The following is an 8,781-nucleotide window of genomic DNA, read 5'->3' as shown; positions in this document are numbered from 1 at the left end:
TGCTAGGTTTACTCTTAGACCCCTTCACTAGTTGTGAAGTTAACGTTGTTAAAAGTAAGGACCAGCTCTGCTAGGCGGAGGAGTAATGCAATATGCGCGTTATTACGTGGCCATTGATATTATTATTATATACATTAATGTATAAATATTCATAATTAAATGCCAACCATTTTGTAGATGTTGGTCTAAAGACTATGCCCAAATGTATCCTAACGTGACCTTTGATTTGCTTTTATAATACAGCATTCCTTGTCAATCCATTTCATTAATTAATTTCTGATACTTCTTCCTTTCCAGTTCATGATTTTGTTTGTTTAAAATTGTTGTCCGTGATTCTAGATTTGTACACCGTCGACTTGTATATTGTTAATTGTTAAAGAGAAACACATATTCTAATAACCTTCCGAGAGTAAGTAGAATCCCACCCGCTACCCCTGTATGTGGAGTTGACTTGCACGTCAGCAATCCCATACCCACCTGAAGCAGCCACATAGAGGGTCCAGAAACTGTCATTGGATGAATATTGAGAAATGTGTGACCTATTATTCATCGGATGATTATTCTTTCCATATCAGATTAAGTAGTTCCGATTATTAACAAATTGAACGTTCCATCTGTTTCAAGATTGCATCACGAATGTTGGCAAACGTCCACATCTGTATGCCGGCATGCTCTAATTGTTTCTTCCAGATTGAAGTGCAGTTTTTGTTTCTTTTTCTTCCCCAGCCAACTTATTGGTGATTGTGATTCTGAATAAAGGAAAGTGCGGTCTCTCCATGTGTGTCACTAGCTACATGGTGGCCATGGCCACGGCGGGTCTTCTCGTCATTGTATTCGACGTCGTTCTTAGGCACATTCCGATCGTCATTCCGCACCAGTTCCGTTTTGTGTTGTCACTGCCCGTGAGTAATGTCCATTCGATGCTGCTGTATGCTGCGGTAGATTCCTCTGTTTGGTTCACAGTCAGTTTCACATTTGACCGATTTATGGCCATCAGTTGCCAAAGACTGAACGTTAAATATTGCACCGAGAAAACGGCGGCTGTGTCCTGGGAACCGTGACGGGAATCTTTTGTTTAAAGGACGCGACCTGGTACTTCATACATATGAAACAATATCGCCTTGGTAATAACCCCACATTTTGTGGCGTGGAGACGAGTGTCAGTGTTTCACAGGCGTGGGCAGCAATTGAGCTCTTCCATTATGTTCTCACCCCCTGTGTCCCATTTGTACTGATTTTGCTGCTAAATGCCTTAACAGTCAGAAACATTTTAATCGGCAGCAGTGCCCGCGAGCGACTCCTTCAGCGCGGCCGTTCGGAAATTAGCAAAGACCCAGGATTGGAGACCCGCAGAAAATCTATCATTTTACTGTTCGTTATCTAGGGGGATTTCTTAGTGATATGGGCGCTGTTTGCGGTGAGTTCCATTTTAAGCCGCATTATGTGGTTGGGAAATTTTATGTCTGGTACATTTTATATTATGCAGGAATTGGGATACATTATGCAGCTTCTGGGTTGCTGCTCAAACACGATTACCTATGCCATGTCACAGACCAAGTTCAGACAACAGCTGCTAAATAAAATTAAATACCCGTTTCCCACAATTGCTGCAATTATTAAAAGATCGGGTATTTGGAGGCGGTTCAAGCATCCGAATTCCATCCCATCTCATCTTCCTAGCAGTCTTCCACCTCAATCTGTGAAGTAGTAAACTGGATCCTGTCCTCTCGTCCCTCTGATGCCTGTCTGGAGTAGGGAAATTGTCGCCATTGTTTGTACTTATTGAAAATCAACTCTGTTTAATTGCGTATAACCATATAACAACAACAGCACGGAAACAGGCCATCTCGGCCCTTCAAGTCCGTGCCGAACGCTTACTCTCACCTAGTCCCATCTGTAGATCAGTGCATGCTCCTTTAACATAGTGACCTCACCACTACTAACCACTCCCTATTATCTTCAGTATAACTGTAGCCTCCCCACGTCTCTCTCGCTCTCTAGCTCCAGTGACAGACCACGGACAGCTAGGGCACGGTGTGTGTTTTATACCAGTGTCTATAATAAAACATGTAGTGAAGACCACGCGTGTTTGGAAGTCATTACATGGTGTCAAGAAGTCGTACTTCGCGCCTCCTGTCTATCGGGTTTTTTTTCTTTCCCCCAGTTCCAATTTCCATGTTATTTGCCATGGCTAACTCGTGTCGTAAACCTGACGTGTTGGTGTTTGACTCAGACATCGTGCACCGTTGGGCGGTCTTCAAACGCGATTTCCGGCATTACATCGCGATCGCCCATGCCAATGCCACCCCGGAGGTGCGGGCACATCTGCTACTTAACCTGGCTGCCCCGGAGGCCATGGAACGTTCGGAATCGTTCGAGTACGGCGCTGGTGAGGATGCTGAGGACCCGGTATGTCTTTTGGCTAAATTCACCGCGCTCTGTGACATTCCTACTAATTGCATAATTGAGCGGTGTTGGTTCTTCACCAGACGCCAAAACCCCGGGGAGCATATCGACTCTTTCATTGCCTCGTTGCGTCACCTGGCTCGGCGTTGCCACCTTGACACGGTGACCCTCGACCAGATGATCAAGGATGTCCTGGTTCACGGTCTACAGGACGAGAAGCTACGGGCTGAGCTCTTAAGGAAGCCCGACCTGACTTTAAACGAGGCTTTGCATTCCTCTCGCATGGCTGCTGCTGTTGCCTCTGTATCTACACCTGCTCCTCATGACATTAACTATGCCAGCACTACAGGGCGCAGGCGGTACGATGGCCCGCCACGCCAGCGTAGCGCTCCCGCACCCGCGGGGACGGCCCGCGTCGTTGCCCCAACTGCAACTTCGCTAGTCATCAGTTTAATGTTTGCCCAGCGCTGGGGAAAACTTGCAATTTCTGCCGAAAGCTGAATCACTTTTCTGCAGCCTGTCGTTCAATTGGCAGGCCGGTCCCTGCACCACGTAGAAGCCTAAACAACCTTGCTGAGCCTGATAGCGCTCTTGGTTCCCAGCACCATTCAGACGAACTCCTTGATTCAGATAACGTCTTCTCCCATGATGAATCGTCTATTTTCTCGCTCTTGGGTGCACCTGCTTTGATAAAGGATCCCTCTGTACGTGTTACCGTGATGGGTCGACCTTTACTGCCAAGGTCGACACGGGAGCTTTCACAAATGTTATGTCAAGAAGCCTCTTCGAACAGATAAGATCTGGTGAGAAGGTTACTCCCGACGACTCCCGTCTTCATGCCTATGGGGGAGGAGTGCTCACACCAGTCGGAAAACAACCCTTATCTGTACAGTCCTGGATACCTCTCGGCCCCTCACTTTCCTCTGCTGGACTCTGAGAATGTTACTCTGTTGGGCGCTCGAGCGTGCCAGGACCTCGGTTTGGTTGCCTCCCACCTCGGTATCCACCCGGTGGACCCCATGATCGAGTACCCCGATCATTTTGATGATGTATTGGGGAAGTTACCCTGCAACTACAAGATCTCTGTGGACCCGGAGGTCGATTCGGTGGTCCGCCCGGCTCACCCCGTATCCTTTGCCATGAAGGACAGGGTGGAGTCGACTCTGCGCCACATGGCGGCCACGGGCATACTAAAGGAGGTGAGTGATCCCACCCGGTGGGTCTCCACCATGATTGTTGCAGCAAAGAAGGACAAGAGCAAGATTCGAATCTGCATCAACCCAAAGGACCTAAACCTTGCCATCAAGCGCCCGCACTGCCCCATGCGAACGGTGGAGGACGTCGCTGCACAGGTTGGCCCGGCCACTGTATTCTCGGTCCTCGATGCCAAGAGCTCTTTCTGGCAGATTCCGCTGGACGAACGTTCCTCCTTCCTGACCACCTTCAGCACTCCTTTCGGCAGGTTCCGTTTCCTCTGCATGCCTTTCGGGATCAACTCTGCCAGCGAGGTTTTCCAGCGCACCATGGAGCAGCTGTTTGCCGGTCTGCCGTGTGCTATCATTGTCGACGACATGCTGGTATACGGGAGGGACGTCGCCGAGCACGACCTCCACCTCCGTCAAATCCTGGATAGGGCTCGTGAGGTCAACCTCAAACTGAACCCCAAGAAGTGCCGTTTCCGCGTCCCGGAGGTCACGTACGTGGGACACGTCTTCACGGCTGAGGGTCTGAGGCCAGACCCACAGAAGACGGCTGCGGTCTCGGGGATGCCCGCTCCGTCCGACGTGCCCAGCCTGCAACGCTTTCTGGGCATGGTGAACTACCTGGGGAAATTCGTTCCCGACCACCGCGAGCTGAGTGCGCCCTTGAGGGAGCTGACCAAGAAGGACACCGCCTGGGTTTGGTTCCCGCACCATCAGTCGGCTTTCGAAGCCCTGAAGTCCCAGTTGGTCCGCGCCCCCAATCTCAAATATTTTGACCTCAAGCGCCCCGTCATCCTCACCTGCGATGCCTCGAAGTTCGGCCTCGGTGCCGCCTGCCTGCAGCTCTACGACAGGCTGCAGCTGCCTGTCTCCTACGCTTCCCGCACCATGACCCATGCTGAGTAGCGCTACGCTCAGATCGAGAAAGAGCTCCTTGCCGTGGTGTTTGCCTGCTCCAAGTTCAAGGAATACATCCTGGGCAACACCTTCACTATTGAAACCGACCACCAGCCGCTGGTCACGATCCTGAATAAACCGATACACGTTGCCTCATCCCGCCTGCAGCGTATGATGCTGCAGCTCCAGCGCTTCACCTTTCGAATTGTATACCGCAAGGGCAAGGACATGTTTGTGACCGACACTTTGTCCCGCGCACCGCTGGCGTCCACTGCCCAACACCCGTACGAGTCGTCTGACCTGATGATATTGAACGTTAACATTGTGCCTTCCCAGCAGATGCAGTCCCTGGTCCAGCACACTGCCAAGGATCCTGCCCTGCAACAGCTTGCGGACGTCATCCGCCGTGCCTGGCCCGACCGCCGCTCGTCCCTGCCTGATGGCGCTGCGCCATACTTCCTCGTCCGGGATGAACTTGTACTGCACGACGGCGTGGTGGTGAAGGGCCACAAGGTCGTGGTGCCTGCTGCGCTGCGGGACCACTACTTCCAGTCTGCCCAGAGCGGCCATCCAGGGGTCGAAGCCACTCTGTCCCAGGCCCAAAGTCAGTTTTATTGGCCCGGCATGGCGCAAGACATCCGGGACAGAGTCTCTGCCTGCTCGACCTGCAACTGCCTCGCTCCCCACCAGCAACGCCAGCCGCTCCTGCAGCAGCCTGCCCCCGCCCTGCCGTGGATGTCGGTCGCCACTGACATTTTTGAGTGGCGCGGCAAACATTTTCTGGTCCTTGTGGACTCCTACTCCAGCTGGTTCGAGGTGGATCAGCTGCCCACCCTCACATCTGCTGCTTACATCGGGATGCTGCGCCGCAACTTTGCGACCTTTGGCTCCCCAGTTACTTTGCAGTCTGACAACGGCGGCCAGTTCTCCAGTGCGGAGATCAGCGCTTCCGCTGCATCCTGGAACTTTCGCCACATCACCAGCAGCCCCGAGTACCCGCAGAGCAACGGCCTTGCTGAGCGCGCCGTCCGCAGTGCTAAGGAGTTGCTGGAGCATTGCAGACTTTCGCGGTCGGACTTTTACCTGGCCATCCTCAACCTCCGCAATATTTCCTGTGACCCTGCCCTGGGCTCGCCTGCTCAGCGGCTCATGTCCCGCAACACACGCCCTCCAATCCCTGTCTCCCAGCGATCTCTGCAGCCCGCGGTCCTCCTCCCTCCCACCGTCCACGAGCGTTTTGCCCAGAAACAGGCCATTCAGAAGCGCTCCCACGACAAGTCCTGTCGTCCCCTTCCGCGTCTCTTCCCGAATCAGGTGGTCCGGATGCGGTCCCTCTCCGGCCACTACCGGCTAGCCGTGGTCGTCGGTTATGCGGACTCTCCTCGGTCGTACCTCATTGACTACGAGGGTACCATCTACCGCCGGTCCCGCCAGCATTTGCTCCTGTTTAACGAGCCCGCTCCACCCCCTGTTGCCCCTTTTGCCCCTCCGGTTCCTTCCTCTCTGCCCTCCACTCCTCGCATGCCCAGGTCTCTGCCGTCTCAGCTCTGTGTGCCTAGTTCTCCCCCGGCTCCTCCCAGTCCGCCTTCGCCTTCCTCGCCCGCTCCCGCTTCTCCCGCTTCACCTCCCCGCTCTCCTCGTCCTCCCTCTCCCACAAGCTCTCCTGCCCGTTCCCCTGTCACCGCCCCGGATCTCGTCCCTGCTCTTCCTGCGGAGGGAGGGGAGAGTGGGCTGCGCACCCGCACCGGTCGGTTGGTCAAGCCGCCTGTACGTTACGGGGAGTTTGCGTGAATGTGTTAACTGTTTCTTGCCGGTGTACGCGCAGAGGGTGTTTCTAGCGTATGAGTCGTGGTCGCAGTGCCACTGCCATAATACTTTGTTTCCGAGGGGAGGGATGTAGATCAGTGCATGCTCCTTTAACAAAGTGACCTCACCACTACTAACCACTCCCTATTATCTTCAGTATAACTGTAGCCTCCCCACGTCTCTCTCGCTCTCTAGCTCCAGTGACAGACCACGGACAGCTAGGGCACGGCGTGTGTTTTATACCAGTGTCTATAATAAAACATGTAGTGAAGACCACGCGTGTTTGGAAGTCATTACACCATCTACCTGCACTCAGACCATAACCGTCCATTCCTTTGCCGTCCATATACCTATCCAATTTATTTTTAAATGATAAAATCGAACCGGCCTCCACCACTTCCACTGGAAGCTCATTCCACACAACTACCACTCTCCGAGTAAAGAAGTTCCACCTCATGTTACCCCTAAACTTCTGTCCCTTAATTCTGAAGTAATGTCCTCTTGTTTGAAACTTCCCTACTCTCAATGGGAAAAGCTTATCCACGTCAACTCTGCCTATCCCTCTGATAATTTTAAAGACCTCTATCAAGTCCCTCCTTAACCTTCTGCGCTCCAAAGAATAAAGACCTAACTTGTTCAACCTTTCTCTGTAACTTCGTTACTGAAACCCAGGCAACATTCTAGTAAATCTCCTCTGTACTCTCTCCATTTTGTTGACATCCTTCCTATAATTAGGCGACCAAAATTGTACACCATACTCCAGAATTGACATCACCAATGCCTTGTACAATTTTAACATTGCATCCCAACTTCTATACTCAATGCTCTGATGTATCAAGGCCAGCACACCAAAAGTGTTCTTTACCACCCTATCTGCATGAGCGTCCACCTTCAGGGAACTCTGCACAGTTATTCCTAGATCCCTCTGTTCAACTGCATTCCTCAATTGGCTACCATTTACCATGTACGTCCTATTTTGATTTGTCCTGCCAAGATGTAGCACCCCACACTTATCAGCATTAAACTCCATCTGCCATCTTTCAGCCCACTCTTCCAAATGGCCTAAATCTCTATGTAGAATTTGAAAATCTACTTCATTATCCTCAACTCCACCTATCTTAGTGTCGTCTGCATGCTTACTAATCCAATTTACTACACCATCATCCAGTTCAATGATGTACATGACAAACTACAGTGGACCCAACACAGATTATTGAGGCACCCCACTGGTCACCGGCCTCCAACCTGACAAATAGCCATCCACCATTACTCTCTAGCATCTCCCATTCAGCCACTGTTGAATTCATCTTGCTACTCCACCATTAATACCCAACAATTGAACCTTCTTAACCAACCTTCCATGAGGAACCTTGACAAAGGCCTTACTGAAGACCATATAGACAGCATCCACCGCTTTACCCTCATCAATTTCACTAGTAACCTCTTCAAAAAATTCAAGAAGATTAGGCAAACATGACCTTCCAGGCACAAATACATGTTGACTGTTCCTAAACAGACCCTGTTTATCCAGATGTTTATATATATTATCTCCAAGTATCCTTTCCATTAATTTGCCCACCACTGACATCAAACTAACAGGTCTATAATGGCTAGTTTAACTCTTAGAACCCTTTTTAAACAGTGGAACAACATGCGCAGTACGTCAACCCTCCGGCACTATTACCGTTTCTAATGACATTTGAAATATTTCTGTCATAACCCCTGCTATTTCTACACTAACTTCCCTCAATGTCCTAGGGAATATCGTGTCAGGACCTGGAGACTTACCTACTTTTATATTTTTCAAAAGTGTCAGTACTTCCTCTTCTTTGAAGCTCATAGTATCCATAGCTACTCTACTTGTTTCCCTTACCTCACATAATTTAATATCCTTCTCCTTGGAGAATACCGAAGACAATAACTTGTTCAATATCTCCCCCATCTCTTTTGGCTCTGCAGATAGCTGTCCACACTGACTCTCTAATTGACCAATTTTATCCATCGTTATCCTTTTGCTATTAATATAGCTGTAGAAGCCCTTTGGATTTACTTTCACCTTACTTGCCAAAGCAACCTTATATCTTCTTTTAGCTATTCTAATTTCTATCTTAAGATTATTTTTCCATTCTTTATACTCATCAAGCATCTCATTTACTCCATGCTGCCTATAATTATTGTAGATCTCTCTCTTTTTCCGAACCAAGTGTCCAATTTCACTCGAAAACCATGGCTCTTTCCAATGTTTACTATTTCCTTTCAACCGAACAGGGACATACATATTCTGTACTCTTAAAATGTCACATTTAAATGTCCTCCATTTCTCTTCTACATCCTTCCCATAAAACAAAATGTCCCAATTCACTCCTTTTAAATCCTTTCGCATCTCCTCAAAGTTAGCCTTTCTCCAATCAAAAATCTTAACCCTAGGTCCAGTTCTGAACCTCTCCATAATTATATTGAAACTAATGGT

This window comes from Amblyraja radiata, chromosome 45 (assembly GCF_010909765.2).
Source record: "Amblyraja radiata isolate CabotCenter1 chromosome 45, sAmbRad1.1.pri, whole genome shotgun sequence".
Lineage (NCBI taxonomy): Eukaryota > Metazoa > Chordata > Chondrichthyes > Rajiformes > Rajidae > Amblyraja > Amblyraja radiata.
This window is presented reverse-complemented; position numbering follows the sequence as displayed.